This window comes from Artemia sp. Qi Xiang Cuo, chromosome 19, assembly GCF_049724085.1.
Source record: "Artemia sp. Qi Xiang Cuo chromosome 19, ASM4972408v1, whole genome shotgun sequence".
NCBI lineage: Eukaryota > Metazoa > Arthropoda > Branchiopoda > Anostraca > Artemiidae > Artemia > Artemia sp. Qi Xiang Cuo.
Window position 1 is genome coordinate 26,517,831 of NC_142812.1, and position 11,264 is coordinate 26,529,094.

Consider the following 11,264-nt stretch of genomic DNA (forward strand, 5'->3'; position numbering starts at 1 on the left):
CGTATATTAAACTGACAATGCACATTCATTTGTATTTTTTCCAGTAAAGTGCAAATTATGTTCTGGCCTTGGGAAGGCATAGGGGTTTTGAGCCCAACTTATGTTAATTTCTGCTAGTTTTGAGTTTGAATCGGTTATTTATTGTAATTTCTGTTCGTTATGGGTTCCATTTATTTATCGACGCAGGCTTGTGGTAGTTTTGCGCGTGGTTGATCATTTGATTTTATTTTTTGCCCATTTTTTGTTTAATGGAGCTTTTTACTTTTCTTTGAAAACTTATTTTGTGGAAAAAGTTTTTTTAATTAATTTCTGTTTGTTTTATATTGACATAGTCTTTTCAGAGAAAAAGAAAATAATATTTTAAATCTTTTCATTTTTTTAAGGATTTATAGTTTGGGCTGCTATTTATATGCTGGAGAAAAAATTTCAGCAATTTTTAACAATATACACCCTCTTAAAAATATGGACACAAATAGAAGTGTTTAATTTAGTTTCATAACTCCTCTAGTTGACCTGAAATGGAAAAGTTGATACCATTCGCAAAAAAATCTGGTTACTTTCTTTGATAGCTTGGATACACTTACGCTATTTTGATTCGGTTAAATTTTAAGAGCAGAAGCAGCCCCAAAAGTTTGAACGTAAAACCCTCAGTCGTTCTTGGGATACTGCTGAGATACCTTATTGGGAATTAGCATTAACAAAGTGCATTTTGATTTAATCTTATGGCAACATTTATTTTTTAAACATAAATTAAAATGGGAGGGGGGGGGTGGTAGGAGGATTAATTTTCCTCCAATCATTTCGAATGTCAAGAGGGGCATCAACCTATTTTATTTTCAAAAGAATTAGACCTTTTTGAAGTTCCTACAACAACTCCTTTGATATAAAGTGCCCTTGTCTAAACAACAACAACAAAATAATACATTATATCCACATTGATATTTACTATAAAAATGTCAAGCCTTCCAATCACTTTCGACTATTAAAAAAAGGCCCTAGGCCTTTCAATTTCCAATCAAATGAGCCCTTTTGATTTTTCAATGAGAACCCTTTTAATAAAAACTTTATATGCCCTCAAGGGATAGCTTAAAACCCTTGCCCTTAGGGCGGGGGGGTTGTCATCCTCACAGACCTAATTTCCAGAACTTTCTACTACCTTGAACAAAATGGCTATCTGAAAATTTTGATTGGATGGGTTGGAGGGAATCGTAGGCGTGAGAGAGGGTTTTGTTACCCTCCAATCGCTATCAACTATTAAAAAGGGCACTAGTCATCTCAATTCCAATTAGCTGAGCCCCTTTAGAATTTTTTACAACAACTCTATCATTAAAAACCTTATATTCCCCCAGGGCATAACTTACAACCTTCGCCCTGGGGACTCTGGGGGATTTGTCATCCTTAAATACATAATTTCCAGAACTTTCAACTACATTGAACAGAATGGCTATCGCTAAACTTTGATTGAATGTGTTTTGGGAATTGGAGGGCGTAAGAGGGGGGGGGATAATTACTCTCCACTGACTTTTGACTATTAAAAAGGGCAATTTCAATTTCCAATCAAATGAGCCCCTTTTGAAATTCCTACAACAACTTTCTATATAAACCTTATATGCCCCCAGGGCTTTATTTACAACCCTTGTACTGAAAGCTCTGATGGGGTTATTATTCTAAAATACCCAATTTCCAGTACTTTCAACTACATTGAACAAAATGGAAGTCTCAAAATTTTGATTGGATGTGTTTGGAGGAATGGTGGGCGTGAGAGGGGGGTTAGTTACCCTTCAATCACTTTCGACTATTAAAAGGGCAATATCCCTTTCAATTTTCAATTGAATGAGCCCTTTTGAATGTTTTTACAACATCAATTTCAATAAAAACATTACATGCTCCCAAGGCATAACTTAAAACCCTTGCCATGAGGTTTGTGGGGGGGATGGGTAGTCATCCTCAAAGACCTAATTTCCAGAACTTTCAGCTGCGTTAAATAAAATGGCTATCTAAAATTTTGATTGGATGTGTTTGGGGAAACGGTGGGCGTGAGAGGGGGGTTAGTTTCCCTCAAATCACTTTCGACTATTAAAAATCGCACTAGCCCTTTGAATTTTTAATCGAATTAGCGCCTTTTCAAGTTTCTGTGAAAATCATTTTAATAAAAACCTTATAGTCCTCCAGGACTTAATTCATAAGCATTGCTTTGACGACTGTGGGGGGACTATCCTGCTCATAGGCATAATTTCCTGAACTTTAAACTACGTGGAACAAAATGACTATCTAAAAATTTTGATTGGATATGTTTGGGGAAATGCTGGGCGTGGAAGGGGTGTTAGTTGCCTTCCAATCACTTTTGACTATTAAAAAGGGCACTAGCACTTTCAATTCCCAATCGAATGAGCCCTTTTTGAAGTTTTACGAAGACACGTTCAGTAAAAACCGTATATGCTCCCAGGGCATAACTTACAACCCTTGCCCTGAGGGCTGTGGCGGAGTGTCCTCCTCAAAACATAATTTCTATCTGGAAATCCACAACACTGAACAAAAAGGCTATCTAAAATATTGATTGGATGTGTTTGAGGAAAAGGTGGGCGACAGACGGGGGCTAGTCGCCCTCAAATCATTTTCGACTATTAAAAATGGCATTAAACCTTTGAATTTCCAATCGAATGAGCCTTTTTTCAAGTTTCTACGACAAAGATTTCAATAAAAACTTATATACCCCTAGGGCATAACTTAAAACCTTTGCCCTGAGGGTTTGGGGGGAGTGTCATCCTCAAAACATATTTTCCATCTGGAAATCAACTACTCTGAACAAAATGGCTATCTCAAAATTTTGATTGGATGTGTTTTTAGGAATGATGGGCATGGGGGGCTAGTTGCCCTCCAATCACTTTCGACTATTAAAAAGGGCACTAGCCCTTTGAATTTCCAATCAAATGAGCCTTTTTTGAAGTTTCTACGACAACGCCTTCTATAAAAACTTTATATGCCCCCAGGGCACAACTTAAAACCCTTGCCCCGGGGTTGTGGGGGAGTGTCCTCTTCAAAAAGATATTTTTTATCTGGAGATCAGCTACGCTGAACAAAATGGCTATCTAAAAATTTTTATTTGATGTGATTGCGGGAATGATGGGTGTGGGGAGACTAGTTGCACTCCAATCACTTTCTACTATTAAAAAGGGCACTAGCCGCTCCAATTTCCAATCGAATCAGCCCTTTTCGAACTTTCTACGACAACTCCTTCGATACGAAGTGCCCAGGTATGGAGAACCAAAAAACAACACATTGTGCCCACATCGTTCTTTACTTAGGCAGCGCTAGCGCTGCCTATGAATGTATGGTAAGGAGAATTTTTTGTACCTGTCTGTTAAACTGAACGCACTCAAGAATGATCTGACAGAAATCAGTTTCAAACCGTTTATGGCAACGAACTGTAAATAAGGAGCGACCCGGCTCAATAGTAACCGAAACTCTAAAATACGGAACTTTGGAACCAATAGAAACATCAAAAGAATCAGATTTTAATGCTGATTACAAATATATAGGTTTCATCAAGTTTAGTCCTATCAAAAGTTACTCGCCTGAGAAAATTTGCCTGATTTTCGAAAAAAGGGGGAAACACCCCCTAAAAGTTATAGAACCACACTATCTCACTATCAGATTCAGCGTATCAGAGAATCCTACTTTAGAGGTTGCAAGCTCCTATCTGCAAAAATGTGGAATTTTGTATTTTTTTCCAGAAGAAAGATCACGGATGCGTGTTTATTTGTTGTTTTTTTTTTCCCGGGGTGATCATATCGACTCAGTGATCCTAGAATATCGTGGAAGGGCTCATTCGAACAAAAATTGAAAGTTCTAGTGCCCTTTTTAAGTGACAAAATAATTGGAGGGCAACTAGGCTCCCTCCCACGCTCACTTTTTTCCGAAGACATCCAATCAGAAAATTTTGAGATAGCCATTTTGTTCAGCTTGGTCGAAAACATAATAACTATGTCTTTAGGATGAGTTAATCCCCCAAAGTCCCCGGGGGGAGGGCTGAAAGTTATAAACTTTACCCAATGTTTACATATAGTATTGGTTATTGGGAAGTATACAGCAGTTTTCAAAGGGGATTTTTTCTGGTAGTGAGGAGGGGGGGTAACTGGTTACGTGGGAGGATCTGTTCATGGAGGAAGTTTTTTTGGGGGAAGGGACATTGCTATGAAGGAGGAGCCAGATTTCCCAGCATTATTTAAAAAAAGATCAGAAATTAAATAGCAACATTCAAACTTAAAAAGAACAGAAATTATTACGTATATGATTGGGTTCGCCCCCTAGTCAATACCTTGCTCTTTAAGCCAAAGATTTTTTAGTACTTTCATAAGAGCTATTTATTCTAATTAACGGCCTTTTTGATTAAGGGGTCATTTTTAAGAAATTAGAACAAAATTTGAACTTTAGCGTAAGGAGCGAGGTATTGACTCGGGGGAGAACCCTCTACTATGTGGTTCGTAAATAAATTAAACAACTTTCGAGAAAGCCACTTAACCAAATAAAAGTAAAATTAATATGAAAATTTTGTTTTAATTATTCATGTACGGTGAGCCAAAATCAAAACCTATATTAATTCAAAAACGTTCAAAAATTAAATAAAAAAAAACAATTTTTTTTAACTGAAAGTAAGGAGTGACACTGAAAATTAAAACGAACAGAAATTGTTCCGTATATGAAAAGGGCTGTCCCCTCCTCACCGCCTCGCTCTCTACGCTAAAGTTTGACTTTTTCTCACAACTCTTTTTTTTAAACAATAAAAAACTTCAGCGTAAAGAGCGAGGTGTTGAGGAGGGGATAACCCCTTTCATATACGGAATAATTTCCGTTCGTTTTAAGTTCTAATGTCACTCCTTACTAGTATATACCAAGGTACTACTTCTACGCAGGCCCCCGTACCAAACAGTTTTTTCTGTTAATTTTGCAGGTCATTACACTCTTTGCCAGGGAATAACGCAATTTCAAAAGTTCAGCGTAACTTCAAAAGTTCAGTGTCTTTTTTTAGTGGTAAACCAGAAAACCGATGACTCTTTTTACCCGCCAATTATTTTTGTATATATTCAGATTTCAAATTTGATTCTCCATCAGTTTTGAATAGTTTATATTCGAGATAGCATTAAAGGCATTTTTTGTAAAAAGCATTTACATAGAAAAATGGATAAGAAATTTTTGGTGAGTAAAAAATATTCTCATTATTATATTAAAAAGAAAATGTTTTGCCATTAAGTTAAGGAAGAAATTCTTTCCTTACACTAGAACTAAGGGTACTTATCTACTTAGAAGCCTTTTGTTTTTAGGAGGTGAAAAAACTTCTAATTCTCTTATAGGTTGAAATTTACGGTGTGATTTTTTTTTTATCGGGATCAATGGGTCTTTTAGATGTTTTTTTTAAAAAAGTGCTTAGCTTTCGATCGGCAATTTGGGATTATAATAAAATTTTGATTTTTTAATGTATTGATTTTTAAAAAATTTTACTTTTTATCAATATCAATAACCCTTTTTTTAGGTTTGTTTTTTAAAATAATTCCAAGCCCTTCTTCAAAAAAAAAAAAATTGTCTTGTCATTAAGTTAAGGAAGAAATTATTTACTTAAACTGTGTGGTTAAATCATCTACAAATGTTTTAAATTTCAAAAAATATTGCTTTTTTTTTATCAAGATAAGTGGCTTTTTCTTAGGAATGTTTTTGAAAATAATTCCAGGCCAGTCTGCATTTACGGTGTGATTTTTTTATCAAGATCAGTGGCCTTTTTAGGGAATGTTTTTTGAAAAAAGTGCTTATCTTTCGATCATTAATTTGGTAGTATAATAAAATTATTATTATTTTAATTATTTAATTTTTAAAAAATCTCACTTTTTATTAAATTTTTATTTTTTTTTTATCAATAAAATTTTTTTTTTTTTTTTTTTAGATTTTTTTTTTAAATATTTACAGACCAGTATGCATTTAATAATATATTACTTAAATTTAATTAGTTAAAAAAACAAACCCCCCCATTTCCTCAAAAATAAAATTTGTTACCTTATAACCCTATTTAATAAATAACATTGTTAGCTTAGCTATCCTTTTTATTTAACGGACCTTATTATCTTATAGGGGGGAGGGGATTGACTGAGCCATGCTAATTAACTTTTCCACTTCTTAAATTTCTATTAATGTCTACATTTGATTGAAATCTGATAGTTTTACTTGACTGTCACATGCAATTCTTCTCCATATTGTTTAATAAGGAACGCAAATACTGCTTTTTAAGTTTGAATTTACAAATACAGTCACGGAAGCATGGTCGTAGGAGGGGGGGCGGAGGGGAGGGAGGAGCAGTTTATAAAAGGTCCTCCATCTCCCTATCAAAACCCCTGATTTTGAAATCAAGATGTTTTTTACACTACTTTAGATTTCTAAAATAAACTGAATTATTTTCCAAAAACCCCAAATGCATTTTTGCTACATGCTAAATTTTTTTGTTTTTTTTTTTAAAGTAAGAAGAGAAGTGCAGTAATCCCCCTTCTGAGAAGAAAGTGAGATATGACGAACCTTCTTTAATACAGACCGCAAGGGCGTCTGTTATCAAATTCGCTGGAAAAGTTACACGCGATCTGGACCATCAATCGAGCACTCAACATATAGCGACAGCGCCCTCTGACTCCCGCGTTAGCTCCATGGCAACTGGAAGGAAGTTGAAAAGGGAATGGACTACTTTATACCATGTCTCAGCTCAGCCTACTGAGCTCGAACCCCTTCAAGTTTTGCAAATGAGTTCAGATATAGAAGTCCAGTCAGAATTTGTAAGTATATACATAATTTTTTCTATCTCTATTTTAAAAAATAAGACAAAATTTTCTCAGGCTAATATATTTTTGTTATTTAAAAAAAACTTAAAATTTGTTTAAAGTATTTTTATATTTATTTAAATCGCAAAATTTTCAATATATATATATATAAAGTTTGGCTTAATTGCATTTTATATATAAAAACCCAAAAAAACCAGAAATCCCTCTGAAAGAATACAACCGTAACATTATTCGGAAATATTAAATATAAACAAAAAAAAAACGATGTTGTTAGTTATCAATCTTCACTCAACCCTAAAAGTTGCAGCGTGAAATAAAAGCATCTGCCGGTTAAAAGATAGTCTGACATCTGTGACGTGTCATGTATTTTCCTGTGACAGAAAGAAGGTTTTTGTAACCGCCCATTATGGGTTTCACATACGAAGAAAATATTATTATTTTGAACCAACTCAGGCAATTATTCTCGTTTTTGAAAGGTTCAAGAAAAAGAATTTGAGACTGTTCTATTTGAACAGTGTTGTGGAGTCCGATACCCCCTCAACTCGGAAAGGGGTATCGATCCTCTTACCTCGGAGGAAGCTCCCAGTTCCCCAGGGTTCACCCCGGGTGGGTTTTGGGGAGGGGGGGGGGGTCTCAAAAAAAGACCATCCAAAATTTTAATTGTCGATATGGATGGAGAAAAAAGTTCTTCTCTCTCTTACAAAACATTTATTTAGCCCAGGTCGAAGAAATCCATTGGCAAAGCACAGAGGAAAATACGGATTATTGAGAAAGTAACAACACCACCACCAACCGTCGACATATAGAGTTCGTATCCTTTAACTGAAGCCGAGGAGCAAGTTTTCGTACAGCATACTGCGTCAGTTGAACAATGGTCAAGTTTCATTAAGAGTTATGATGAAGAGGCTCAAACAATAGAATTTGACTAAGATTTTGCGTTTTTATTTAAAAAAAAAAAATTTTGGAATTAAACAATTAATTTTTTCTATAATTATCTTTTTAGAAATTACAGTTATAAGAATAAGACTAAATTTTCAAGACAAAAAAAAATATATTTTTTAACATGTTCAGTTGACATTATGAAAGACATAAGGCAATGTAACTTTTTTTTCTTCTTCTTTTAATTTTTCAGGTGGTGGTGGTAGGACAATGACTATGAGAAATTGACGAAGTTTATTAATTATAAAAAAAATGATTATTTTACATAAAAAATAAAACTTTTTTTCTACAGATTAAAAATATAGCACCCCCAGTGGCACCATCGAGTGATGAAGCAGGTATATTTACAGTACCAATTCTGTCTCCACCAGCAGAGTTCAGGGATGAACCTACACTGGTTCTAGATAATATGAAGTGGCATGAGGGATTCATTACTGTTGTTTTTAGGGAAATGGTAGGCCTGGAGGACTTTATCTGCTATATTGACAGTCTTCAGTACCAACAGCGGTCAGATGTTTCTATTCGTGTACATTGAGGTGATCCTCCGTTTAGCTCTGAACTTAGTCCTAATAATGTATGTATTTATGAAGACAACATATGCTGGCTAAATCACTTTTCTCCACACTCCTAGTAATATATAATAGGCGACCTCATGTCACAACCCCCCAATGTGATTGAACAGACTGGGAGTGGTGTTATTGACAATTCCCTGTCACCCTCCTCCACCATTACACTTAATAGTAGTAGTAATACAACAGCAGCCCATTTTTCCGGGGTTATTTTTAATCAGAACTTTGCAATTAGTGAATTGAGTCCTGAACAAACAGGGACAGGACATGAAAATAGTGTAACGCCCCTGGACTTCCCTAATTTTTATCTGTTAGAATCTGCTCTAAGCCCTTTGCAAATATATAGGGTAGATTCCAGCCTCTCGGAAGAAAACGTTGGTATTATTTTAACTGGCCCTGTGAAAAATCTCCATAGCTATATCGACAGAATTCGAGCACTTATTGATATTCAGATCCAGAATTGGGGGGGGCCGGGGCGCAATGAAAGCATCATTAAACCAAAAAGTTTATCTACAAAAGGGGACATCTGGGGACATTTTTTATTTTCATTTTTCGACAGGCAACCAGACTTTCTACCCAGGTCTAAACGAATTTGAAGAAAATTTTTTCAGCAGTTTGAATAAACTAATTTCAACTTTGGATACATGTATTTAGAGGGGGAGCGGTGTAAAACTTTTATACATTTAACGCACTGATATTAATCTAATTATATTTGAAAAAAAACTTTTGTTTATGTGAAGGGAGGGGTAAAAAAATAAAATGCCACCCAGATTTGTCAACGACCAAAGCAGTTCAGGGTTTGTATTTTGACACTGGATTACAATGCTTTAAATATGCATTTTTATCAGCGGCCCATAAGACATTATATATTCTTTTAATGTATTAATTGTTACAAAAGCTTCCTTTTTATTACATTTTTATTTTTTTTATCAATTTATGTGTTTTTTTTTTAGGGAAGTTTTTTGAATTAATTTAAAGGCAGGTCGGCATTTAATATTCTCGTCAGTAATTTTAAGGAGGTCAAAACCCTCACCCCCCCCCCATGTAATAAAAAAATGCTATTTTTAAATTATAACCCTAAATAATAAATAAAAATTCTATATTAGCGATACTTACACACAGAGACGACAGACACAAAGAGACGAATCACACACAGAGAGGACAAACACACAGAAACAACACATGCACAGAGACGATACACACACACAGAGTCAACACACACACAGAGAGACGAGACACACACACACACACACACAGAAATGACAAATACACATAGAGATGACACACACAAAGAGACGTCACACACACACACACACAGATACGAAACACACATAGGGACGACATCCACACAGACACAACACACACACACACACACACACACACAGACAACAACCACACAGAGACCACACAAACACACACACAGAGACGACACACACACACACACAGATACGACACACTCAAAGAGAAGACACACTCAAACAGACGACATACACAAAGATACCACAAGCACACAGAAACGACACACACACACACACACATACACAGAGACGACACACACACACAGAGACGACACTCACACAGAGACGACAAACACACAGAGACAACACACACACAGATACGAAACACCCACAGAGAGGACACATGCACAGAGACGACACACACACACAGAGACGACACGCACACAGAGACGACAAACACACAGAGACAACACACACACAGATACTAAACACCCACAGAGAGTACAAATTCACAGAGACGACACACACACACACACAGAGTCCACTCAAACATAGAGACCACAACCACACAGAAACCACACACACACACAAACACACACACACATATACACACACACACAAACACAGAGACGACACACTAGAGCAACACAGAGACAGAACAACACACAGAGACGACAACAGAGAACACGCACACAGAGACGACAAACACACAGAGACAACACACACACAGATACAGAAACACCCACAGAGAGACACATGCAAAGAGACGACACACACACACAGAGTCCACTCAAACAGAGAGAGGACAAACACACAGAGACGACAGACACAAAGAGACGAATACTTGCCTTTCCTTGGCACCTTTCCGAACGAGCGAGGATTCCTCACTGATTCCTACACATTGCTAAAAAGTGACCAGCACGAAAACTCCACGTTTTCAACCAGACTGGTTTTGACACGACACACAAACAGAGTCATAGTGAGAGAGTATCCAAAAGTTGGGGTTAATCTAGGTTCACTTAGAGTGGCGCGCCACTCTAAGTGAACCTAGATTAACCCCAACTTTTGGATATCTCTCTCACTATGACTCTGTTTGTGTGTCGTGTCAAAAACCAGTCTGGTTGAAAACGTGGAGTTTTCGTGCTGGTCACTTTTTTGCAATGTGTAGGAATCAGTGGGGAATCCCTGCTCGTTTGGAAAGGTGCCAAGGAAAGGCAAGTGATTCGTCTCTTTGTGTCTGTCGTCTGTGTGTGTTTGTCCTCTCTCTGTTTGAGTGGAATCTGTGTGTGTGTGTGTCGTCTCTTTGCGTGTGTACTCTATGTGGGTTTGTGGTCTCTGTGTGTGTGTTGTCTCAGTGTGTTTGTCTGTCTGTGTGAGCGCGTCGTCTCTCTTTTTGTTGTCTTGTCTGTGTGTGTGTCGAGTCGTTGTCGGGTGTTGCGCTATGTGTGTGTGTCTGATCTGTGTATGTGTGTGTGTGTGTGTGTGTGTGTCTGGTCTTTTTACGTTTATACTAGCTTTGTTTTTTTACTCTGTGTTTGTGTGTTTGTCTTATATGTTAAATTGTCATCTCTGTGTGTGTTTGATCTGTGTGTGTGTTGTCTCTGTGTGTTTGTCGTCTCTGTGTGTGTGTCGTCTGCTGTGTGTGTGTGTGTCGTCTCTGTGCATGTGTCCTCTCTGTGTGGTGTTTCTGTATCTGTGTGTGT